The sequence below is a fragment of the Pelmatolapia mariae genome, linkage group LG4 (genome assembly GCF_036321145.2).
Source record: "Pelmatolapia mariae isolate MD_Pm_ZW linkage group LG4, Pm_UMD_F_2, whole genome shotgun sequence".
NCBI lineage: Eukaryota > Metazoa > Chordata > Actinopteri > Cichliformes > Cichlidae > Pelmatolapia > Pelmatolapia mariae.
Genome location: NC_086230.1, coordinates 16,445,165 through 16,473,088, shown reverse-complemented (window position 1 = coordinate 16,473,088; position 27,924 = coordinate 16,445,165). Strand labels below are relative to the sequence as shown.

Here is a 27,924-nt window from a genome sequence, read left to right as displayed (position 1 = left end):
AACTGTACAAACGTGTTCAATGACTTTGTTACTTTTGATGATTGGAGAGCACTCGCTTCAATGCCCACACGAAAACTTTAGACTCAGTTTGAATGCTCACGCAGCATGCGTGACTGTACGTTGCACGCTCACCTAACTTTACGTTGCATGCGTACATGACTTTCCGTTTGTGCCTTGAATAATGAATAAGGCTACATCCACACGTACCAGGGTATTTTTGAAACCGCTGATTTTTCTATGCGTTTGCACCTTTTGTCCACACGTAATGTATGTCTGGCCGTACATTGTGTTTGTATTTCCAGGCACATTTCACGAAGCAGAACGCAGTCTTCAGAGATATCCACGTGAACGCTGTGATACGTCTGACCTTCAGTCCGAAGAAGAAACCCAGACCAGTCTTAAAAGAAAGCACAAGTAAAACCTTTATATTCACAAACATATCTTTGATTGTTAAGAATTTATGATCTTGTCTTTTATACATATCTGTGGTGCTTGCATACTGCAATATCACCACATAATATAGTCCAAAAAGTGGAAGTTTGTAAACTTTTTAAAAATGCAAAGCCGTGTACACTTGTGCACTTCAAAAATTCATTGTATGCTGTACCTTCTTGCACGTCTCTGTTTCCTGTGTGTGTTGTTAGAAATCAAACTAACTTTAGGAAACAATATGCCAAAAGCATATTTACAATTACTTAAGACCGTTTTTAATTTCTTTTCTTTAGACCAAATCCCCTGTACACATATACGGACTCAGAGGATGAGCAGCCTACAAAAAAACGGTTTCCCCAGGCCCCTCGAGTGAAAATACCAGGTAATAAAATACTGTCTAGTGTCTGTGTACATATATGTGTCTGACACGAGGAAACTTTTTTGACAAGTTGTCTGTATTCTTAAATACTTAAAAAATTATCTTTTTCTAAACAGCCCTCATCACTCCGCAGTCTGCCCCCCAGCCCACTGATAGCAACCATCATAATGCCCCACCCAGCTTCCGGCACCTTTCGCCACTCCGGCACAAACCGACACAGCTTTGCGATCTCGCCAGCATGCAGAGTCTGATGTCTTCCCTATAGATGGTATGCTTTTAAAAAAGCTTTAAAGCTGCATCACAATGTCATTGTACTCTTATCTTCAAAACACCAGTTTATACTCCTGAATGTCATCTTGTTGTGATTTTTTTTTTCTGTAGATTCCAGAGACTCTGTGAGGCCACTATTACAAGGCAAGTTTGAAAATCTTGGAATTTCACAGTTTACATGGTATAACAAATATATGTGACAGGCAAAAACTAGTAAACACTTTTAGCAGTTACAAGAACTAACAAATGAATATCCAACCAAAGGGAATAGAAATACATTGCACTGCCAATACTTTGGTTTATTCTTTGTATGACTTGAAAATCAGGCTTTAGGGAAAACTAAATGACATGTTTCTATCATCAATTACATGAAGTAAACACACAAGCACTTGCATACACATTTAAGACATGAGACACGCTAATTCCATCTCATAAAATGTGTCTATAGGTGAGACGCTTTGCGTTGATTGGTGCTGCTGGACCACACTGGAGGTGCGAGTCCGCCGTGTAATGGTTTATGCCATTACAAAGGAGCTGGCCTCTGTACTCAACTGGACAGGGGAAAAAAAACAAGGACCAGACAAAGCAAAAAAGGGCATTTAAAGAGACAGCGCCGTGCAGATGCATATTTGGTAAGTTTTAACATTTATTGTAGTTTTATGAGCCTAAAGTGAACAATAAAGGGATCAATTGATGTGCTGGGTGCGTTTCACATTTCCTATGTCTGTTTTTTGCTATATTACTTTGTCTTTCTTAATAACAAGACTTTCATGTCCGGTTAATCTGGAGATGGAGTCTTTGGTCTTCGGCTTGTTTTGTCCTCGGGTTGTACACTTTGTACAGCCCGACGACCCCATGTTTTCTTTTTTTTAAAGGATACACGGCACACCATGCTAAGACATATCACATTTTCAGCTTATAGCTCTTTGGGAATCAAATGCGGCAGTTTGCTGATTTCTGCCTGGTGACTTTCATGTTTATCAGCCTAGGAGTTTACATACTTTCTCCCTGCTGAAGACAATTAACAAGAGCTTATTCATGTGCTCTAATTCCCTTTTTTTGTGTGTGTGTCTATTTTTTGTCCTAGATGGCCTGGCGCAGCAGGTAGGGGCGAACTCTATGTCTGAGTTGGTCTTTGCTCAAGCAGTCCAGAAATGGCTCAGATATGCTCCAGATCGTACGGGTGGCGCGCAGGAAGCACATCATCCATCCCCATCCCGGAGTAAATAATAAAAAGTGACGTGAAACATAGAAATGTAAATAGGAAACTTTGTCTTTTAATAAAGTATTTTGCAAATGATACATGTCTATTGACCTTTTTTGGTTTTTTGTTTTTTTTCAATAAAAAGCAACTGTGCGAAAGAGGTGGAAAATCAACACCATAGCTCAACAGTGTTTCAATATCAGAATCTGACATTGTTTCAATGTCAACAGTGTTAGAAAATATAACGTCGAATCAATGTCAGGTTTCAACATTGATTCAACATCAAAACCTGACGTTGTTTCAACGTTAAAAATGGGTGCAAGAGTGACGTTGGGTCAACGTCAGATCTCAACGTTGGTTCAATGACGTCGCCTGATATTGACTCAACATTGTTTCAATGTTTCCTTGCTATCTGGGAATTGACTATGGTTGCCTGTGTCTCTAGTTTCACATGTCTGAGAACAGAATCACCAATTACCAGAGTTTGACCCCCGGCGGGTGTGTCACCGAGAGGGGGAAAAATGGTTAGACACATGAACAGGTTGGTGGTGTACCTGGGGCTTCTGTTTAGGACTATGCTTCCTCCTCACCGTCACCCAGCCGCCCTCTTTCCCCAGCTGCTTGGGGTCTGCCAGGGAACAGCTAGCGGGGCCTACGCCATCTTCGGCTGCACCAGCTACAGGGGCCTGGCTAGCTACGGGTGAATGAAGGGTGCGAAGCTGAGTCTCCAATTCAGTAATCCTGGCCTCCAGAGCTGCAAATATGCTACATTTGTTACAGGTATCATTACTGCTAAAGGAGGCCGAGGAGTAGCTAAACATCTGACACAATGAGCATGAAAGTGCAGGAGGGACAGGTGAAGTAGCCATGGTGCTAACAAGTTGGCTACGAGCTAAACTAAGCTAGCGAAGCAGTACAGAGACAGTGAGTGAATACTTTGGCAAATCCAAAGACAAAGAGGAGTTGAAAAGGGTGCAGAGAGAGTTGAGGGGACTGATAAGGAATGGGAAGGATAGCTACAGGCAGAAGATGGAGAACCAGCTTCAGCAAAATAACGTTGGTGAAGTCTGGAGAGGCCTCAGAACCATCTCGGGCCACAAACATCAGAACTCTCTGCCTGGGAGGGATGTGAGGTGGGCAAATGAACTGAATCATTTCTTCAACAGATTTGATTCAGCCATGAGGCAGTCTCCAACATCGGCTGCAGACTCAACCACCCCCACTGCTGCTGTTCCACCTCTGACACCTCAGACACTTCACACCTCCTCTATTCACCCTGCTCACTCCTCCCCACCCCCAACAACAGCATCCAATACACAATCAACACAAGGCTCCAACCTGACTCTCTCAACCACCCAGGTTAGGAGGGAACTGAGGAGGATTAATGGCAAGAAGGCAGCAGGCCCAGATGGCATCAGCTCGAGGGTCGTCAGGTCCTGCGCGGACCAACTGTGTGGTGTGATGGAGCACCTCTTCAACCTGAGCCTGAGGCTGGGAAGAGTCCCACAGCTCTGGAAAACCTCCTGTGTTGTACCAGTGCCAAAGACTTCACGCCCCAAGGACCTCAACAGCTACAGGCCGGTGGCTCTGACATCCCACCTGATGAAGACCCTGGAGCGGCTGGTCCTGGCTCAGCTTCGGCGCCTTGTGAGCTCATCACTGGACCCACTTCAGTTTGCCTACCAGCCTGGCATTGGAGCGGATGATGCCGTCATTCACCTCCTACATCGCTCCCTCGCTCACCTGGAGACCGCTGGGAGCACTGTGAGAATCATGTTCTTTGATTTCTCCAGTGCCTTCAACACTATTCTTCCCTCGGTTCTGAAGGACAAGCTGGAGAACTCTGGAGTGGACCATCACCTCACTACCTGGATTTTGGACTACCTCACCGACCGACCACAGTATGTGAGGACTCAGGGCTGTGTGTCGGACAGGGTCGTCTGCAGTACGGGGGCCCCACACGGAACGGTTCTGGCTCCGTTCCTCTTCACCATCTACACTGCAGACTTCTCCCACAACTCCACCCAGTGCTTCCTGCAGAAGTTCTCTGATGACTCTGCTATAGTCGGCCTCATCACTGATGGGGACGACAAGGAGTACAGAGGACTGACTCAGGACTTTGTGGACTGGTGCCAGCTGAACTACCTCCAGATCAATGCCAGTAAAACCAAGGAGCTGGTGGTAGACTTCCGCAGGCACAAACATCCTCCACTGCAACCACTGAACATCCAAGGTATGGACATTGAGACTGTGGACAGCTACAGGTACCTTGGTGTTCATCTGAACAACAAACTGGACTGGACTCATAACTCAGACGCCCTCTACAGGAAAGGGCAGAGCAGGCTGTACCTGCTGCGGAGACTCAGGTCGTTTGGAGTGGAGGGCCCACTCCTGAAGACCTTCTATGACTCTGTGGTGGCCTCAGCCATCTTTTATGGTGTGGTCTGCTGGGGTGGCAGCATCTCTGCTGGGGACAGGAAGAGACTGAACAGGCTGATCCGAAGGGCCAGCTCTGTTCTAGGATGCCCTCTGGACCCAGTGGAGGTTGTGAGTGACAGGAGAATGGTGGCTAAGCTGTCATCCCTGCTGGACAACATCTCCCACCCCATGCATGAGACTGTGACAGCACTGAGCAGCTCCTTCAGTGGGAGACTGCGGCACCCACGGTGTGGGACGGAGAGATTTCGCAGGTCTTTCCTCCCCACTGCTGTCAGACTCCACAACAAAGACTTTAACTGATCATACACACACATCCACAAATGTGCAATAACACAAATGTGCAATAATCTTTCTGGCACCGTTGTATTTTTCACTCTGTTGTATATAGCATTTGTATTCTATTTTTATCCTATTGTATATTTTATTCTATTTTATTCTACTGTATATAGTATTCTATTTTTATTCTATTCTGTACAGTTGTGTACTGTATTTATTCTTATTTTATTTTATTCTAATTGTCCTTCATAACTTTTGCACTGTCCACTTCCTGCTGTGACAAAACAAATTTCCCACGTGTGGGACTAATAAAGGTTATCTTATCTTATCTTATCTTATAAATTAGGTAGTGAGTACACAGAAAGTGTGAATCGGATGAAGCACGTGAAGATTATACTATGAAAAAAGAATCTATTTAAAAGTTTTTAATTAAATTGCTAAGCAGATAAGCTACTCAGAAACACCACTGTGTTTGAGCAGGAACAGGAAGTGATACTCTACCACAGAGCGAGCGAACACCCGAGTGTCCTCAGGTTGCCGTCTGAATGCTGGACACTCGGAGATCTGTGTCACTGAGTGGGAGACCAGAGATCACATTAACATGTGTATCTCTGTATTAACAAACATGCCATATTGGCTTAGTTTATTTTTCATATCATTGTTGTGAGGAGACCATAAATAGCATTTGTATTTTCTGTTGTACAGTTCATTTGCTGTTATGGATAAAAGGTGTCTTTTTTTGTTTCAAAATAGCTGATAACTATTCACTGATAGCTGCCAACATCTGCAAACAAATATAATTCTATAAAGTGGTTCTATATATTGTGTAACTGTTCATATAGAGCGTTATTAAATTTATTGCTAATGCAATCATATGGCACTCTGACTTCTGAGGAAATTTTAAATGGCACTCGCCATCAGAAAGGTTGCCTATGTTGCACCCTCAGAGAGACATGACTCCATTCTTCTCTTTGCAACCTCAGTTCAGGTTTGGAGTTTACAGGCAGCATAGCATATCATCAGCTAAACATCGCTCTCACATCTCAGACACTGTTTTTTCTCCATTTTTCTTCTGCGCTTACTGATGACATCACTCGTCTGAACTCTAACCTCCTGGAGCTAGTGAACTACAAAAATTAACTAGAAGTGTGTCCAAAAATAAAACACAATTAAATAAGAATAGTCTTTAGAGATTTTTCCAATGATTCAGAAAATGTAAGTTTTATAACTACTTATAGAGCGCAACACCTACCCCAGGTCTAGCACAACACCTGGAGCTAAGGGGGCAACACAATCGCATGAGTGCTGCTGTTTGACTGAGGAAGAATAAAGTAGTCGTGGTAAGCCAATCACTTGACCACTTAAAGACAAAGCAACAAGGTGATATATACCAGTTTTTAAATTGTGTTGATAGGCCACGTAAAACCAGAGTCATGATAAACAATGTATACGCGGCGTTTTTTCCTCAATAGTTTTGTCACGTTTACTGTCTAAGGACAGCGCTAGCAAGCACTTTCTGCTTATGAGCAAAAACAAACAAACAAACAAAAAAAAAAAAACGGGAAGTTTTAGGAGCAGTGCTTTAAGTGGGCCGGTACGCGCCGGTACTCAGTACCGCCACTTCTAAATATAGCTCTTGAGAGTACCGCCACCTCTCCATGCGCCCAGAACGTGCTTTTAGCGTACCGGTACTCTCATTTGCACATCTGTTATAATCGTTTGGCTGCGCTGCCGCTTTTCAGAGCGCCCTTCACAAGCACGCTTCCTAATTCGTCCCACCGAGAGCAGAGACTACATTACCCATACACCAATGTGTTTTACAAGTGAAAAGCGCATGCGTCGCTTTTGCTGTTGTCATGTCAACAACTCAACGTGGTCCGGAGAGGGTGTGTAAAACGCGCAAACAGCTGCTCGGTTAAAATACAAAAACAATGAACACTTAATATGCTCTCCTGGCTTCAGACTCTGAGTAGTAAAAGAACAAGGTCAGAATCAGAGGACTTGCTGGCTGACACCCCACCAAGCCAGAATGATATCGCTGCAGGTCAGACGCAAGCTAATGAAAGCTGCACTAGTGCCGCAGCCGCGGACGACGGCACTTTTGGCGACGACGAGGACGAGAATGACACCATTTCTACCGATGACAACAGCCGCGTTAGCGAGCATGAGTGGCCAGAATGTTGGTCCCAAGCACAAGTCCGGTATTTCTCCACAAATTACAAGTGGCTGATCAGCAGAAATCAAAAGTTGGGTTGTAGTGTGTGTAGTCAAGTTTGTGCTCGCGTGGACATGCAGCAAGGGCAGAGAGTGTCGCAGGAGTGGAGTGGGTGCTTAATCTCGTCTTTTGGAAGGGACAAGGCTGCACAACAAAACTCACTACGAAAGAAAATAAAAGAGCACAGAGACTCAATTTATCACAAGAAAGCAGTTGAAATAAAAGAGAAGGCAACACAAAATACAATGCAAAAACACATTGAAGATATGAGAAAGGCTGACTACGCTTCAACTTGCAATGTGTTTAGAACAGCTTATAAGATTGGCAAGCATGGGCGTCCCTTTACAGACATGCCAATAGATGTCCAGTTGCAAGTCTTAAATGGTGTCAAGATGGGCAGAGTTTTGCACTCTAATAACTCATGTGCAAATATACTGGATCACATTGCAGCTGAAATGAAAAAGAAGGTAGTCAATGACATAGTGATGAATGAAAGAAAATTGTGTGTGCTCATTGATGAATCCACTACAATAAGTGGAATGTCTGTGCTTGTCGTGTGCCTGCGGTCAGCTATTTCCAGTGAAAATCCAGACACAATATTTTTTGAACTGATTGAGCTGCAGGGGACCACAGCAAAGGACATCACTGAAGCACTGTTAGGATGTCTTCATAATAATGGCTTTGACCCTCACTACCTACAGGAACATTTGTTGGCATTTGCTTGTGATGGAGCCTCAGTGATGCTTGGGAGGAAAGCAGGAGTTGCTGCGCAGCTTTGTTCCAAATTCCCTTACCTGTTTGTCTGGCATTGTTCCAATCACAGACTGGAACTGGCAGTTTGTGATGTTTTGAAGGAGGTAGGAGGAATCAACCACTTTAAAATATTCTTAGATCAGCTTTACTCCCTCTACCATGCATCACCAAAAAACCAAAGGGAGTTAACCGAGAGTGCTCACAATGTTGGACAACGTCTCCTTGTGATAGGCCGTGTTTTATCAGTGCGTTGGGTTGCTTCAAGTGAGAGAACAGTGAAAGCAGTATGGGAGAACTACCAAGCTCTGCAGGTACACTTTACAAGTGCTGCTGCTGATACCAGCAGGGACTCAAGAGAGAGAGCAAAATACAAAGGACTCAATGATGTTCTCACTACTGTTTCTTTTGTGGTCAATCTTGGCATCATGTATGACGCCCTCACAGAACTCAGTGACCTCTCAAGAATGCTCCAGAGACGGGACATGACTTTGGATCAAGCCGACAGGCAGCTGGACCGACAAATCCGGGTGTTTGAGTCAATGGTATCCACACCTGGTCCCTACACACAAACTGCCATTGAAGCTGAAAAGGAGAAAATCTTCAGAAATGTATGCCTGCATGAAAATCAGAGGGTTATAAAAATCAACCATGGCCAATTTTTCCGTAGCCTGGCTGAAAATGTTAAGTGCAGGATGACTCCAACAACTTCCTCGCATGTCAGTAAAACCTCATCTGAAAAGACAGATAGTCACCTCCTCTCAGACATCAAGGTCCTCCAGTCTGACTCCTGGCCTGCATCTCTAGATATTCAATATGAGGATGCAGCGGTCAGACGTTTATGTCAGAGATTCAGAGTTGGGGAGAGGGAAAGTGTCCTAGGATTTAGGGAGTATAAAGACCTTAAAGCTTACAAGACACCAGCAGCCCTGAAGCCGCTTCTTACAGCTGTCCACACCATTGCAGTATCAACAAGTGAATGCGAGCGAGCTTTCAGCTCAATGAATGATACTTTGACAGATAAAAGAAACTCTCTCGACATCAAAAGGCTTTCAAATCTGATTTTCCTGAAATGCAACGGACCACCCTTGGATCAGTTTAACGCACAAACATATGTGCAGACATGGCTGGCACTAGGGAGGAGAAGTGCAGCATCCACAAACTGCGAAGCCCAAAGTGAAAGGAAAGTGGAGCCCAAAACGTGCTGGAGCCTTTTCTAGGTAAAATGATTTGTACAGTATTTCTCATTTTTCATTTGGTGTACTGTGATTGTATTTTGCTGAATCTGCTTTTGTATATTTTTCAGGGGTAAAGAAATGAACCATCTTCAAGACTCAAGATTATGTTCTACTGTTCTATGGTTATTATGTTTGGGTTGCTTCAAGTGAGAGAACAGTGAAAGTAGTATGGGAGAACTACCAAGCTCTGCAGGTACACTTTACAAGTGCTGCTGCTGATACCAGCAGGGACTCAAGAGAGAGAGCAAAATACAAATTATTTTATAATTTATTTTATATACATTTTGTGTAAAAAAAACACTTTACAAGTGCTGCTGCTGATAGCAGCAGTGACTCAAGAGAGAGCAAAATACAAATTAGTTTATAATTTATTTTATGTACATTTTGTTAAAAAGAAATTTCAATACCTTTTTGCACATTTTATTTATGTTCAGTAGCTCTTTCTAGTAGCTCTTTCTAAGGGTATTTTTTCAATAACCTTGTGCACATTTTATTTATGTTCAGTAGCTCTTTCTAGCTCAAGCAAATCCACAAACTAATAAAATGATTTATTATTTTGTATAAGGTTGTCTGTTGACTGTTGTATATAAAACCCATTCAATATAGTTGTTGTTACCTCAGGGGAGGCGGAAAAAAAATAGAGTACCGGCACCTCTTTTGGGCCACTTAAAGCACTGTTTAGGAGTGATGGAGCGAGAGAGAGACAGCAGAAAAAGAGAGAGCGAGTTTTGAGATGTGAGAGATTTGTGACGTTTAGCGTGTTTGGAGTGTGTAGTTAATGTGTTGTCTTGTGTAGTTAGTGTGTAGTGTTGTGGATAGTTTTGTATTGTGTGTCAGAACAATGAGGCGACTGCTGTCTCCAGGTAGAAAACAGGAGTGATACACCTGCTGCTGTCAGACCTGCAGGTATCAGGCTATGATGTTCTCCTTTATAGTGGACAGAAATTATTTTTTTGGAGTGGCACAAATAATTTGTGTGGCATCTAATTGAATGCAGAACAGCTGATTGTTATGTAAATAGTTTGAAATGGTTATTTAAAAAAATCAAGGTAAAAGGTAAATGGATGCAAATAAATTTGTTGTTTGCAAAACTTGTACATAGGATTTTAAAATTGACAATTTATATTTGCATTTAAAGTTATGAAATATGATTCATTAAACATGCTTGTGGTTGTTACAGTAAAAAATATAACTGATTTCTACTCTGATTTTATGTTTTTTGTCTGATTTTAGATCAATTGTGTTAATACAGTATGTCAAAATGAAAACATGACTGTAAATTCAGACACGTGAGGTTGTGCTAAAAAGGATGATACCAAACAAGGCAAAGTAAATAGTTTTTAAAGGTGAAATGTATAGAGGGAAAATCAAAAGTAGTTAAAAATGGCCAATTATACCCACGACCCCAGAGGGTTAAACATTTTTTTTAAAGTAACGCAATAGTTACTTTTCAAGTAATTAATTACTTTTAGAATATTGTAACTCAGTTACTAACTCAGTTACTTTTTTGAAGAAGTAACTAGTAACTATAATTAATCAAAGCAACTTGCCCAACACTGCATATACCACACACCCATAATCTAATCTTGATCAAATTAACATGATATAAATACTTTTAAGTGCATCAAAATTAGCACCCCATGTCAGTCCTGCTAAACACCTCAACACATTAAGAACCTTTTTACTTTTTCCCACAACGTGCTCTATGTGATTTTTCCAAGTTAATCTCTTATCAAAAATCACACCCAAAAAACGAAAACAATCCACCCTGTCTAACTCTTTCCCATACAAGTATAACTGTGTATTTCCCCCAATTTTCTTATTTGTGAAAAACATTACTTTAGTTTTCTCAACAGAAAATTTAAAACCCCATTCTACACCCCACTTTTCTACTTTACCTATCCCCTCTTGAAGTTTCTTGACAAGATGGTTAACATTCTTCCCCCTCACCCATAATGCTCCATCATCAGCAAAAAGTGATTTACCATAACTATCTGACACATCTTTAAAAATATCATTGATCATAAGTGAGAAAACCGTTGGATTAACTACACTTCCCTGAGGAGTTCCATTTTCTGTTTTACACGGCTCAGAAACATGTGACCCTATTTTAACTTGAATTGTTCTGTCACATAAAAAGTCCAATACCCAATTAAACATACTTCCTCCTATCCCTGCTTCATGCAACTTAATCAGTAGACCCTCTCTCCAAAGCATATCGTATGCCTTTTCTACATCAAAGAAGACAGCAACTACCACCTCTTTATTAACTTGCGCTTTCCTGATATCATCTTCCAAACATAAGACAGGATCCATCGTCCCTCTTCCTCTACGAAAACCACTCTGATAGGGTGCTAATATATTTCTTGACTCTAAAAATTGTACCAATCTCTCATTCACCATCCTTTCCATCAGTTTACACATATTGGAAGTCAGAGCAATGGGCCTATAATTTCCAGGATCACTATGGTCTTTCCCTGGTTTCTTTGTTAGTATAATTAGCACTTCTTTCCAACGACGTGGGAGACGCCCTACTTTCCTGACCTTATTAAACAACATTAGCAATTTAGTCAACGCTTCGTCACTTAGATGTTTCAACATAACATAACATATCTCATCCTTCCCTGGGGCACTATTCCTGGTTCTACCCAGAGCTCTTTTCAGTTCTCCAATAGAAAAGGGACAACTCATTACATCTGCAGTGCTGTCCTTCCTCCCTAAAGCTTCAAGATTTCTTTCTTTAGTCCTCTCTCTTCCTCGTTTACGTTCAACTGACAAATTTCTCCCACTATGTATATCAACAAAAGTACTTGCCAATAAATCTGCTTTTTCCCCATCAGTTACAGCTACTCGATTATTCTTATCAAGAATTGGATAACTCCAGTCTCTTCTTTCTCCCCCCATTTTCCTGATCATCCCCCACACTTCCCCTATTTGAGTATTACTACCAATTGTATTACAGAAATCTCTCCAGTATGTTCTCTTTGTTCTTCTTATTGTACTCCTGACTTTCGCCTGTGCTTTTTTGTAGTCAATTAAGTGTTGAAAATTATGAGACCGTTTAACCAACTTAAATGCTCTATTTCTTTCTCTAACTACTAACTGACATTCGTCATTCCACCATGGAACTGCTCTCCTCCTACCTTTCCCTGTTGTCTTTGGAATAGCCTCCTCAGCAGCGCTTAAAATACTTGACTGATTTCTTGAGTCATACTTTCAACACTCAAATGATTTTGAACTTGTAAAAGCTTCCTCTCACAAACCCTACTAAACTTCCCCCAATTCACCTTCCCAAACACCCACTTCCCTCCTAATGTTTCAGGTACCTGTATTTGACCAACCCTTATTTTACTCACAACCAGATAATGATCACTACCAAATGACTTATTGTTTACTTGCCATTCACACAATGGTGCCAGAGAACTAGAAACAAAAGTTAAGTCTAATATGGATTCCTTACCAGAGCTAATATCAAACCGTGTAGTCTTACCATTATTCAAACATACCAGATTTTTATTGTCAAGAAATTCCTCTAACACTTCCCCATTGTAGTCTGTTTTCTCACTCCCCCATAACGAATGGTGCGCATTAAAATCCCCACACCATATAATATTTCCTTTCATGTTCATTTCCTCCAACTTATTCAACTCTAATTTTTTACAAGGATTATAAAAATTAACAACCATAATCACCTTCCCTCCTATCCAAACCTTAATTACTACATACTCCAAATCCCCTTCCCTGTCACCTATCTTGTACGGAATACCTTCCTTAATCAACGTAAGACACCCACCACCATTTCCTTCTTCCCTATCATATCTAACAGCAATATACCCATACAATCTGAAATCCAAAAAGGCTTCAACCATGTTTCCTGAATACAAATTATGTCAGGTTTTTCTGTCTGCTCGCATATAAACTGTTTAAAATCTTGACCATTTGACAAGAGACTCCTGGTATTCCACTGTAAGATTAATATGGTTACAAGAACTAACCACCACATTATCCCTCTTGACTTGCCTGACTACTTAGTTCACCTCTTATGTCCTCCCACCTGATATTCTTCATGTCTAAACTATGACATGCTGCCTTCACAATAATCTGGATCCTCTCCGTCTTGGACTTCACATCTGAGGTTGCATTTATTACTCCTGCAATGAATGTCACCATCTTCTTCTTCTCTTCTTCTATTTTCCTTTCAACCATTTCCATACCCTCCACCATACTTGTTTCTCCTCTACCCTGAGTTTCCCCAATCTGTCTCTCTTGCTCCACCATTTTACATGCCTCTGCATATGTCACTCTGCAGTACCCTCGTTTTTTGAATAACTGTCTGCTGCCTCAACACTTCACATCCCCAAAAAGCAACACTGTGCTCCCCTCCACAATTACAGCACTTAGGTTTTACTCCCACACCACACTTCCCATACTCATGATTCCCAGAACATCGAGCACATCTCCTCTTCCCTTTACACACTTTGGCAATATGTCCAAATTCTTGGCAATTGAAACACCTCATTGGTTTAGGCACAAACTCCCTCACACTGAATCTTATTAATCCAAAGAAGACCTCTTTTGGTACCTCTTTCGTGTCAAATTCCACTACCACAGTTTCTGTTTCTACTCTCTCTGGACCTCTTGTCATTCTCCTTGCTCCTTTAACTTCTCCAGTTCTTAGTTTTAAATTCTCTACCAGTTTTTTCATATTTACATTCAATGGTACACCCACAATAACGCCTTTCTTTCCACCAGTGCTCCTTTCCCCTACTCTTGCAGTATTCTTCACTTTGACTTTGCACACCCCCACAGGTTTCCTTGCTTTTTCCACCTGCACTTCTGTGTTATAAGCCACCAGTAAATTTCCATCTGAGTATCTTAGCATACTTGATTTCCCCAACTTGTGCCTTAAGTGCTCTTGTTAGCTTAAGTGGATCTATTTTCTTTACACCCTCTTCCTCAAACCTGACAATTACATTCATACTCGGACTCGTTCCCTCTTCATTACCTTCACTATCAGTCCCTTCCGTACTACCCTCACTTCTCTTTTTCCTCTTCCTTTCACTAGCTCTGCGCCTCTCCACAAGTGGGCTACAGCACACGCGTATACTTTTAAAGTGGCTACAACCAAAACTAAGCTAAAGCGAGTGCAACACCTCGCTCACATTTCATACCCTACTTATATAGCCTCAGAGGTGATTGCTGACTGGGACCAGGTGGCAAACGAGGCTAATCGAAAGCAGCTGTGTCCTGGGGAGAGAGGAGAGTGAGAGAGACAGATGGGGTAGGAGCAGCAAGAGAGGAGGAGGCGGCGAGAGCGGGCAAACACCCCACCCACACACCCCCATAGCCTCACAGGATGTAAAAGTTGTTGAGTAGCGAGCAACAGCAAAACATATCTGTTAATTTGCAGGAGGGAGCATGGCATTTGTTGCAATGCAAGACGCAGGATTGCATTTCTAAAGTGTGGATTTGAAGATCGCAGGTGGCTTTTTGCACCATAAGAAGTCCAAAATAGTTTGATCAGTTGTTTTGAAAAAATTCTTTGGCAAGAAAAATAGAAGGCATAGAACAAAAAGAGGAATTTGAGTAAAATGTTCATTTTAACTGCACTGATTATTCTGATAAGCGACAGAGGTACGCTTCCCAATCTTTGGAGGTCCTCTTTAATTTTAGACATTAAAGGCAAGAAATTAACATTGCAATAGATGTCAGCGCGAACTATCGTCCGCTATTACCTGCCCGAAACAGGAAGTGACGTCATTTTCACGGAAAATGTAGCCTATACTGGTGTTTAACTTTCTTTCTGGGATGCTTAGAACTCAAATTGCACTGCTTTAAATAGTTTATTTTGATGCACATGCTGTTTTCTTTGCAAATTTGCATTATAGGATTGTTTTTCGTTTTTTCTGCAGTATATAAAAATTGGTGTATTTCAAAAACAAAATTATGAAGACACTCAAAATAAATTTCCTGTTGTTGTAAAGTATTTTTTGCAACTTTTTTGTATTTAAAGTTTTGAGGGATAAACCTCTTAAATTTCTCTAAGTAGAAATATATGTAAAAAACAAAACAAAAACGATTTTCAATTTTTTTGTAGTTTATTGCACTTTTTTGCAATTTATGTAGTTACTATGGACTTAATGCATACATATTATTACAATTTGGGCTATAACAGTTGCATTGATGTATAGCAACTTGAAATGCTCTCAAAAATGGCACTACAGCATGTAAAAATATAAAGTAAGCTCTGGCGGACTTGGTTCTATGGTAGGTCTTAAAGGGTTAATACCATTGGTGAAGATCTCACAATCCTGGGTCTCTGACCCAGGATTTTCAGTTTATGTTTGAGTTCATTAGTTATTCCTTGAGATATGTTGCGTAATAGGATTATCTTTTGGTTGCCTTAACTTAAGTCTAGTTATGTTTTACTTAGGTGTTTTGTGTTAGTCTGTCATGTTTCTTGTCTGCTTGTTCATGATGTCAAGCTTGTTTTATCATGACTATGTCGTTCCATGCAGTTTCCTGTTTTATGCTGAAAGTCTATGTCCTATGTCACTGTAGTCGGCTTTGCTTCCGTTGTCTCGTTATATCAGATTAGCCTCAGATGTTTCACTTCCCCTGATCACCTCCTGTGTGTATTTAGGCTGTGTCCAGATTCAGGGGAAGAATGCAGACATATTTCAAAGGGATGCAGGGGATGTTGTTTATAGGGCAGTGTTTGGCTTTTTAAGATTGACGGGTGTGTATCCGAGACTGTAGATTACAAAACCGTTCCGACCCACACTCCTTTCCAGAAGGTGGCGGTAAATGCACCTAAAAGTTGTTTGCCAACCACCATTAAAATGTAGGAGAAGAAGAAGAAGGGGAAGAATGCGCCGAAGGATCCTACCTATGTCACGTAGGTAGGGTCCTTCGACAGCCGAGTAGGATGGAACTGAGCGGCTGTGAAATTGGACAGTCTTCTAGCCTTCGTTCAAGTGCTCCCTTACTTTTGCTTTTTGTCGCTTGCACCACAGCGTGAAATCTTTAAAATGGACCCACAAATGTCGCTCCGTTTTTTTGTATATTTTTAAGTCTCGAGGAGCAAGAAAAACTTTACCGTAGGCATGTTTTGTACCTTAAGCTCATCAGAGAAAATGATATCCAGGTAAAATAATTCCCTTTAATCTACACGCATTTAGGAATTATTTAGCTCATTTCATGGATAATTTCAGTGACTGAATTATTGCCGCTCATTCATACACATTTAATTTATTATATAAAATATACAAACTAAATCTCTTTAAAACTTGTAGAATCTAATCTTTTGGTTTCTTTTGTACATAGCACTTTATCAAGCTGTTGTCTGCTACAGAGTTACAAGTATTATACGAGTAGTAATATAGGATCCACCATCTCCTGCTTGCACATTTCTGAAAACATCTTAGTGGTGTGGCAGCTGTCGATCGACCCAGTCCTGCAAACCCTGTGGATGGACGATGCAGTGGACAGTGGGAGCAAGCATCCTAAAGCTCTCATTGCAGACCAACCTGTGTGATTCTCCACTCACCGACCAGAAAAGACAAACCGCAGGTCTCAGTTGCAGCACCCCATCCACATCTGATCTTGCTTCGGCAGATTCAGCAACACTGCCAGAGACTTCCTGTAATCTATTACAGTTGTAAAAGAAACGGTCCAGGAACAGGTCACTCAGGTTAATTCTGTGTGAACAACTGTAAATATTGTTTTTCCTACTTTAAACATTTTTGGTGTATTTGAAAAATTCTTGTTTAATTGTTATTTTTATTTACTTTATTGTCATCAAATAAATATCCATGTAAAATTGTTTAAAGTTAGCGTTATGTTCATACATGTTAAGTTCAGTGATAATTACTGTTTGTTGTAAACAATTTATTAATAACATAAAACTTTTAAACTAATCCAACACATATAACAAAGTAACAAATATATTCAAATAAAAAACATTTCCTAATGCATAACTCATTTTGGAACTAATCTTTCAAGAATTGAAAAAAATCTGTCCATCCTCTCCCTGCTCTCCTGCGCTCTCCTCTCCTCAGCCTCTCTTTGCTGCCTCTGATGAGGTCTGGTAGCTCAGCATCCCTGTCTCTTTTCATCTTTCTCCCCGTTGTGGATGGCTGACTCTCCTCCTCATTGCTTTCGTTTTGGTCACCCACTGCTGCGCTTGACCCTGGAGTGTCCTCAGGGAAAGAGGACATTAGGACAGGAGGCCTAATGGAAGGCCTCTTTCCTATCACCTAATCCATGAGGGCAAACCAGGGCCAAGTAGCAGCAGTGGGCTTCCCACTGACTCCCTCTCCTGATCCTGGACACTTGCAATCCTAAAGGCAGAGGAAATCAAAAATGACAGTAAATAAATAAAAACAACACAACAGCTCTTATTATTTGCACAGTTATTAACCTGTGTTCTTAAGAATTATCTTCTTGATAACACACATACATACATATTTAATCTAAATCCAAAAGTTTTCACAGCAGAACACGAGAGGAATTCCATCTGGACATCACAGGTTCTGTACAGCATGAGGGTCAACAAAATCGTATTCATATGAATATGATGTGTAAATTGATTTATTCTTGTACCTCCATCCCACAATGGCCGAATTCTTAACATATCACAAAAAGGTTAATTCGCAAAAATCTAAATTAGCTGTATGTAAGCAGCAATACATGAAAAACCGCGGGATCCACCATACAAGCTATTTTATGATTATTTTAATAAAAAAAAAAAACATGTCTATGCAGATGCCCAAAGCTTAACACTACAACCACTATGAAAATGTAACTTTTGTACCACCAGATTTTCTTATACTTACATTTGAAAGTATTTTCCTCTCCCGCTTCGGCCACCATCGTTATCAGAAAAAAATCCCCTGTATGGCCCACAATGAATCCTGAGATATGGTAGGACACGAAGGATACACCAGACCCATCCTTGAAATTCGGGGAAAACAAGGGCGCATTTGTCACCACATCTGGAATTCTGGAATTCACATCTGAAATATTCGAATTTGGACAGCCTTCATCGCGTTGCTGTGACTTCATTGCCTCCAAATATGGCATTTGAAGCATCCTTCCCCTGAATTTGGACACAGTCTGTGTGTTGTCTTTCATTCGTTATCAGGTCATCTGTTGTTTCTCACCATGTTTCCAAGTTTCATGTCCAGGTTTGTTCAAGTTCATGTTAGGGTTCTTCATGTTATTTTTTAATTCTCCTAGTTTAGGTTAATGTTTAGCTTTGCATCAGTTTGTCTTTCCTTTTGTTTGCACCTTTTTCATCAGCCTTATTGAACGGCTCGCCTTTTGTTAATATCAAGTTTTGTGTCTTCATTTGGGTCTACTATTCACAATTCATAGTCTGCTTCGGCACACTGTGACAGAGGAGATGTATAAAGGAGATGTATCCATGAAATAAATACTTCCCATATTTCCCACCCAAATTTACTTTCTTAGCGTCGACTTAGATCGCTACTTCAGGTGTTGTTGTGGTGGTTTTAGAGTAGATGATGTTTAAGAGTGCACAGAGATGAAAATGCCTCCCCTTAACAAATCTAGTTTGCTCCTGTGAAACAATAGTTCGTACAATATTTTCCAGACAACGTGCCAAAGCTTTAGCAATGATCCTGGCATTCACATCATTAAAAAGAGAGGTCTCTAAGATGCAAAGATTTGTGTCCTTATCTTTTTTTAAGAGACTTATTGAGGCTTGTGTTAGAGTAGGGGGGAGAGTGTCATGTTGCAATGATTCCTTACATACCGCAAGCAGTAATGGGGACAGTTTATCCTGACATTTTTTAAAGACTTCAACAGGGAATCCGTCCAGACCAGGAGATCTATTACTTTGTATGCTTCTCATGCTTCTCAAGTTCTTTAGCAGCATCTGAGTTTATCACAGGGAAATTGAGGGTATCTCGAAATTAACTAATTTCAGTGGAGTCAGATGGAGATTCAGATTGACATAAAGACGAATAAAATGAGTGAAATGCATTAATAGTGGTGGAATACCTATGCAATGTGCCCGATGAATCTTTTATCTGAGGGATTATATGTGAGGGTGATCATAAAAGAAGTCGCCCTGCATCCCTAGTGGGAATAAGATGAAATTTAGTCTGTAAATCACCTTGTGCTTAAGTGAGCTAGGAGGAGGAGAAATAGCGATTTGTTGACACAGTTTAATAATATTAATGTTGAGTTCTAGGAGTTTTGCTTCATGGGACTTGTTTACGTGGGCAGGGGAGAAAATAATTAGTCCCTGTACGTCTGCTTTCAGTGATTCCAACAGTAGTGAGCATGAGATTGGTTCCTTCATGTTCTGATTTATAGCAGTAAATAGCATCATCAATTTTAGCTGTGATAATAGGATGAGAACATGGAATAATGTAATGATAACAATTAGGTGGCTGCCATTCTTATCGGCTATAACGTTTGAAGCTGAAAACTGGATTGACCTACCAATTAAAATAGCTACCCGGGGGCTTTAGAGTTAAAGTTTGAGTGGAACACCTCAGAAACCCAAGGACATTTAAGTCTGACCTAATCTTTGGTGCGCATGTGGGTTTCCTGCAAAAACACTAAGTCAGCTTTAAGACGTTACAAATGAACAAATATCCTTGATCTCTTAAGTGGGCTGTCCATGCTTTAATGTTCCAGCTCAGAAATCTCAGACAAGACCCAAGTTGTGGAATATTTACATCAGTGGGCATATATTAGTTCTTATAGAAGGAAGAAAGAGATGGACTGAATGTGGACCACAAGACCCCACCAGAAAAACACACCCTTTTAAACAGAACAACACCCCACTCCCCCCAGCCCCTCACCATAGCTCTTACAATGACCCCAAACAATGGAGAACCCAGTGTAAACTCCACAACGAGTCAAATCCCTAGAACAAGTGATTACTTTTTTTTTGGTGTTTTTTTTTCACAGTACATTCATTTGTTTACCTGAAGTAAGTAAAGTAATTAGTTAGTATTTAGCAGTATTATTTAGCAGTATTTTGCTAAGGTTAGGCAACCTAATAACTGACTTTTTCACATTGTTGTAAATTCTGAAGTGAAGTTAGTTTAGAATTGTAATATGTTAAAATACTGATGTTAGTATTCTGAGTAGTATAGCCACAAGTAGACCATATAGTAGGAAACAGAGAAAGGAGAACTGCAGAAAATATCCCTCTTCAAGTTCATATGTGAAATGTTCACTCAGTTAATTTTGCATTGCACACAAAAATGCAGAGTGTCACAGGAGGAGAGAATGACATGTTAAAAAATGTGTTTCCAGATTCAACACAATTATCTTAGGGAGGGGTACTGCCAGTTGAAAGAAACTGTTTATTAATCTATTGGTTTTGAACTTTATTGACCTGAAAACTTTCCTAGAGGGCAAGGGAAAAAATAAGTGAGGTCTGGGTTGGGTGAGGTGCATTATAATCCAGCTGGCTTTCTTTTGGTAGGTAATGTGAATATCACTGAGGGGGTTAGAGTAGCACTAATGATACGCTCTGCTGCATTCACCACCCATTGCAGATCCTTTTAGGTTTCTGCAGCTGGCGAACCACAACATGCAACATTAAGTCTGAAGACTTTCAGTTGTTGACTGTTGAAGTTGGACAGCAGTTGACAAGGGAGGTGAGCTTGCTTTAAATTCCTTAGAAAGTAAAGCCTACGTTGGGCATTCCCAACCTCATGGGAGATATGTATGGTCCAGGTGATGTCACCCAAGATCTGAAAATCAAGGAACTTGAGATCTCTACTTCTTCCCCATGTATGGAAAGGGTAGATGTGCTTCTATTTCCTGAAGTCCACTATCATGTCCTTTTTTTTTTGTAGTGTTGAAGTCCAGTTTATTATGATAATACCACTCTAATGGGTGTCTGACCTCCTCCCTTAAGACTGTTTCATCATTGTGTGATACCAGTCATACCATGGTGGTATCATCAACAATTTTAATTATGACTGAATTCATGTTGTTAAATCATATTCAAGCTAGCACACTAGACTTTTTTGAGAAGTCAGAAATTAATCAAGCATAACATTCACCCACTAAAACTCATTTTCTGTTCAGGAAAGTCAGGAAATATTTGTAATTTGGCATCTTAATGAAAAAACAATAAAATGTTTGTATTAAAAAAGAAGCACATTTAATAATAGTGTTGGTAGAAAATATGCTTTACTATGCTTTACAATCTCCACAGTACTTTTGTGCTGTTTCCTATACTGGTCTCCCACAATATACTGTACAGTTTTATTGAAAACTGATATATCATAACACCAGAATATGTGAAACTACCAGTGTTGATATGGGGGCATCTAATAATTAAACTAAAACATGTAGTAACAACATACTAATACTAATAATTTCTATTACATGATAGAAAATATTAGCCAACACCTCAGAGTATGATTACCAACAGCTCACTACTATAAGAGTAGAAAACTTGATCTACAGGAACAGAGAGTTCAGAATGGTTTACCATTTTGCTTGCTACTAATAGTGCATATTCAGCTTGAAAACATTTATAAATATACAGAAGTGTAGCAAATGCTGTAATCAGCGTTGGGAAGGTTACTTTTAAAATATATTCCACTACAGATTACAGAATACATGCCCCAAAATGTATTTTGTAACGTATTCTGTTACGTTACTCAATAAGAGTAACGTATTCTGAATACTTTGGATTACTTAATATATTATCATGCTTTTTACAACTACATGAATGTACTATTGCTGTGTGATTTATTACTATTACTGGAGGTCCGTGGCTCCTAACCGTAGTAAAGGGACCTCTGGCTAATACGTCAGGTTTGTGTCAGGCTGAAAAATAGCTTTACTTTGTTGTCTGGGACAACTTTGCTAGCGAGAGACAGAGAGAGGCGTTGAAAGGCTGCTCCAACGGAACTTATTGTTTCGGAGGAAAACACGAACACAGTGTACAGTCGAGTCTTAATAGCGTACTTACAACTGGGCTCGTCAGACACTCTTTTTGGCTGCAGTGGTTATTATTATATTTACATGCTTCCAGCTCCCGTTTCTGCTCAATGACAACTCGTACTTTTCCAATCTCCTTTTTCTCCCTCCTCGCACTCACAGACACATAACGGGTATGGCAGTCCTTTCTCACCGCAGCACCGACTACACTGCCCATGAGGCTACATTCTTTAGAGCTATGGCTGTAGCATTCTACCTATTAGCTTAGCACAACAACAACAACTACAAAAAGGCGCTCTCACCCAGGAAACACATAGTCGCAGAGAGAGCGGTGTCACCCTGTAACCATGGCAACCGTAATGCTGCCGCCTGGAACTACAGAACAACAGAACAAACAAAACCCAAACAGTTCTGACCCGCCACAATATGAAACAGGAAAATACCGCCGTGTAATCCATTTATTTCAACAAAGTAACTGTATTCTAAATACCACCTTTTTAAACAGTAACTGTAACGGAATACAGTTACTCATATTTTGTATTTTAAATACGTAACGGCGGTACATGTATTCCGTTACTCCCCAACACTGGCTGTAATGCATTGCCATTTTGGTCTACTCTAGTGCCCTCATTTCCCTCATTTGCTTCGTGAACTATTGATTTATATTAGTCTCTGGTATAGTGGAAACAAAACTGTTAATTATATTATTGAGCATTGGGTTGAAAAACAGGCTGTTTTCCACCATAAAGTGGAACTGCTCAACATAATGACACTTCACTAACTTGACATTGCTCGGCTGCTGCAACTAATGGAAACTCCCTGTTTCATTTTCATGCAAGATGGAATTCTCATTAGAATATGGTATCCTGGTCCAAGTAACTTGCATAATGTTATTTAGGTTGTAGTGTTAAAACCACACAGGTTACAAGTGCTTAGTCTAACACATTACTTTCTCTAGTTTTAGAAAATAATGCTGGATTGCATGGGCCCACTGCCAAAAGCAAATCTGGCCATCAATACATATTAACAGTGAAGCGTTTGGTGACAAGATCCCCAGAGGCCATCCTGTTACATACGTTGAAAGCTAAAACTGTTGTTAGGGCCCTCATTCAGTTTATTTTTCTATCTCTGGCCTCCGAAAGGTTATTCAGACTGACGAACTTCACATCCAAAATATTTGTGCATGTAGTAGATAAACTAAAAATTAAACATGAAAAATCCATCTTTATTACCCCAAAAATCAAGGTGCTCTGGAAAGATTCCACCAGACCCTAAAAACTATGTTGTGCAACTTTTGCCTGGAGTCTGGCAGAGAGTGGACGGGGGTCTGCTTTTGTTCCTGTTTGCAATTAGAGAAACCACTCAGGAATCCTTAGTTCTGTAGATCTATTGTTTTGTCATACGGTAAGTCGTCCCCTTTGTCTCGTTCGGGAGAAATGGTAATCAGCCACTTCCTAATCCCAACACAATGTGCTGGACTATGTGACTACCTTTGCCAGACCGCAGTCCTGTACCATGATATTGATGTGGAAGGACACAAACCCATTGGGCAACATGCATACTGGGTTAAGCCAACAAAAAGGTCGATAATGCAAAAGGTGGTGGACTATCTCACTGAGCATGGTTTCGCCATTCATAGAAACCAGTGCCTAGAGTTAACCATGTGTATTAGTACCAAAGCCAGATAACACTCCTTGGTTCTCTACTAATTTCAGTAAAGTCAGTGCTGTCACCAAACCTAACCCTTTTCTACTTCTTAGAATGGAAGGTTATATTGACTGGGTAGAAACTGCTAATTTTGTGACCAACTCAACCTGCTAAAAGGCCATTGGCAAGGTCCTTCGACTCCCTGAGTATCCAAATATTCACTTTTGTGACATTTTTTTATTTTCTTCAGTTGTGCTGTTTGGGTTGCATGATCTGCCCACTAATTTTAAGGGTCTTATATGGAAGGTACTAGCTGAAGTTAATAATTGTGGTGCCTACGTGGATGATGTAGTCATGTACTTATCCACCTGGTATCCATCTTGAAACTGAGGAAACATTTCAGTTGTTTTCAACAAGCCTCACTTAGTTTAAACCTTGCCAAATGTTAATTTGGTAAAGCTACAGTGACATACCTCAGAAAGCAAGTCGGTCAGGGACAGGTGTGGCCAGTAACAACTAAAATACAGGCTATTTTCAATTTTCCTGTCCCACAAACAAAACGAGCATCGTTTTCTTGAGATCTGTAGATATTGAAGAGGATTCTGTAAGAATTTCTGTGATGTTGGAGCTCCCATCACAGGCTTGGTCAGCCCATTAAACCCCTCAATGTGGCCACTTGCTTGTCAGACTGCTTTTGAGTCTGTGAAGTTGTTGTGTAGCACCCCAGTTCTCGCTGCACACAATTTCACGCTTCCTTTGAAACTTGAAGTTGACACTATTGACTGTGATGTGATGTAAACTGGGTTAATTATGTGAGTGTATGGTAAATCGACTGTGCAGGTGCCCAGCTGTGACTAGTGTGGTAAACATAGAGCTGCAGGACGACTGACTGCAGACAGGAGCCCGGCGTTGTGAGAGGTCCACTCGCTTACACCTAACCAGCCATACCAGCAGCAGTTATAGTCTGAAGTTTATTTGTTATGGATGAGGAAAGGAGTTGGTAGGGGTGAGCTTTACCCAGAGATTATTTTTGCATGCATCAGAGTTTAGTTTAGTTTTGTTTGTTGTTTTAAAGTGTCAACACTCCCAGTTTTGTTACTTTTCCTTCTGTTTGGTAAATAAGTGACATTAATAACCAGAAATTGGTTCTGTGGTTGTTTGTGTCTCTAGCAGATGCCTCTTTCATGTTACGCCCTGGTCTCTAGACAGGTCGTAACACTAAGGTTAGCCAATCTACCTAATCTGAATTTTTGGAGCCATTATAAATGTTGAAAACAAGTCTCTTAGTCCAGTTTTGCCAAACTGTTCAAATATTGATGTTAGTATTTGAGTTAGTTTAATGTAATGTAAACTGAAGTGGATCATTTTCATACTACTTATGAGAAATGACTGACTTAATAAATGATCCTTACCAGAATTTTCTAAAGTTTGTGTATGACAACAGTAATACAACCTTATACAAAAGAGTCATGCTAAATGACTGAGCTTAAAACTACTGCCTAGTTAACATATTACCCTTTTTTAATTACCAAATTTTAAAAGCCATTCCAATATTCAGTCAGTGACGGCTCAACATTAGACTTAATTAATTAAACACACTGGCCACTGTGATGACAAAATATTAGGACTTTCACTAAAGCTTTTCAAGTGAAGTAATTTTGTGCATTATTTCCACTCAGGTCAAGTTTTTGTATTGCGAGATATCACTGTGGTTCCAGTCATACACTCTGACATACAAACATACGAAAACCTACACCTAAGCCTGCACACAGGACATCCTCTCAGCAAAACAGAATGATAACCACAACACAAGAGTCACTAAAATAGATTAATAATAATAATAATAATAATAATAATAAAAATAATAATTTATTTTATTATTATTAATATTATTGCTCTTTCCTCTTCTCCTCTCTCAGGGTGCCCTTGCTGCTTTCAGTTGTTCAAGTCTGTAATTGTTCAACTTCATTGCCTTGCTACATTTTTGTTCTTAAGGATTATCGGAGGACCATTCAATCAGTTAATGAATGCAACCATCCATTATTGCATTATTTTAAAGACACCAATACTGTCAAGGTAAATGCTTTTGAAACAGTCTCACTTTTTTTCTTCACCCACCTGGCCTTTGATTCTCTCCCCTTAGGGATATTTGGAGTGAAGGTTTACCTTTCCCTGATATGGAGTTTACATGTGTTCTTTCCTTTTGAATTGAAAGCCTTTATTGTCATTATACATAGTCTAACGAGATTAGATTTTCATTGTGAGTTTACTAAATAGCGCTTTTAGTTCTAGAAGTATAAACAGAAGTAATAGAAGTAGTTCTAGAAGTAATAAACAGTATATTTCATAAAACACTGAAAAGACATCTCTAGCAGCGTTTGGAAGCAGAGCAGTTTAAGTAACTGGTCTTCTTCGGTAGGGATCTGTAGTTGTGGCCCTTATCATGCACATTAAAATGCAACAAAAAATATGGTACAGTACAACTGCAGCATATCTAATATCTATAATTACTGTGAGCCCTAATAATTGTTTTATCACCATTTTCTGTGTGTGTGTGTGTGTGTGGGGGGGGGGGGGGGGGATTCTCAATATATAGTGGCCTAAAAAGTCAATGATTTGATGTTGATTGTTATATAAGATCTTTCTTCTCGATCGTAAGAAATTCTGGTAAGGATAAGGATATGCTAAAGAGCTGACTATATATTAATCAAGGTCCCCTTGTATATGTACTACATATACATCGTTTTTACGGCAAAAGTACCTTTACTCTCATAAGGATGTTTTTGTAACTGTGTAAATCACTGTGGCCATCCCAGTTATATACACATTGACAGACAGTAATACAAGAATATGCCACATGTAGTTGCCACTGTGGCATATTTTCTGCTTATATTTAAACCAATAAGCAGTAAAGTAGATATTCTTTCGTATTTAAAACTTTCAAAGAAAAATACAAAATAATAATATTTTGTGGTTTGGTCATTTTATTGTCCCCACTTGGAAACTTGGTTTACAGTCAAGCTCTCAAGAAATCATCCACAGACATAATATTGAAAAGAAAAACAAAACAAAACAATAAAACGTCAGTGATTTTGGTAATACAGATATTTCCTCCCATTTGTATTATCTGTCAAATCAAACTAAACTGAATGAATAAAATGAGTTAATTAAACTGTAATTAAAGCAAAACCCATCTTTATAACAAATAGTGACACTACTGCAATTACACCTGTCCTAAAAGCTCAAGCTCTGTCAGATTAGTTGCAGCAGAAGTTAGTGCTTTTCAATTTATTGCAGTAATTATTATTTGTGTGCTTCTTGTTCTTATACTGTATTTGATATGTATATGCTGTTCTATGGGTAGTCTTTTAAAATCGTATTATTCAAAATATCTTAACTCTATATCTTTTCTATAATGAATAGTTGTGCCCTTGCTAGTCCTTATAACAATAACATGATGTTATTATGTTTTTGTATGCAGAATTCAGAACATGGCCACTCATTTCGCTGACTACTAAAACTATCATGAAAAAGACTTCATACAAGACTTTGCAGAAAGACTTTGTCAAGAGGAAGCAGATACAGGAAGCAGATGTCTTTAACTGCCAGTGTTTCTTTATTTACTGACCACTTTGTTCCCAGTAGAAGGATGTTTTTGTCATAGAATAGCTATTCAAAGGCTGTTTTCTTGTATTTGTGTCAGTGTTGATGGTATACTTGCACAAAACCACTACATTGGACACTGATGTGTCACTCCATACCCTGCCACCCACTGGTAGTTTAATGTTGCTATAGATGTATGACATGCTTCATTGTAATTATTGTTATTTAACCCTGACATGCATGAATTATGACAACCTCAATCAGGATTTTTTCTTAGGTATTTTTTATTCATCTTTTCACACTTAAGGATGAATAAAAAATACTTAGGAAAATATATCATATAAATACTTTTTGCCATCGTAAATTCTGAAAAGAAGTCTGTTTGTGCAGTCCTAAAATGTTAGAATATTGATATTAGATAAGAGCATCAGTTTCAATTTCCATCTCTATGCTACATTTGAGAAAAGACAACTTGTATAACAAAATATCCTTTCTTTATTCTTCCAGTCTTATACACCAGTTTATT

The 27,924-nt window shown here is 39.8% G+C and overlaps 1 protein-coding gene and 1 long non-coding RNA gene across 2 annotated transcripts in view; one reads left to right on the top strand and one right to left on the bottom strand.

The window, feature by feature from the left end:
- Positions 1-27,924, bottom strand: part of LOC134626108 (Ig heavy chain Mem5-like) — an 83,687-nt gene that overhangs the window by 25,878 nt on the left and 29,885 nt on the right. The gene's annotated exons all lie outside the window — the stretch shown is intronic.
- On the top strand, positions 731-2,381 carry LOC134626117 (uncharacterized). The gene is made up of 5 exons (XR_010093796.2): positions 731-814; positions 928-1,079; positions 1,193-1,225; positions 1,530-1,713; positions 2,169-2,381. It is a non-coding gene; the product is annotated as an uncharacterized LOC134626117 (long non-coding RNA).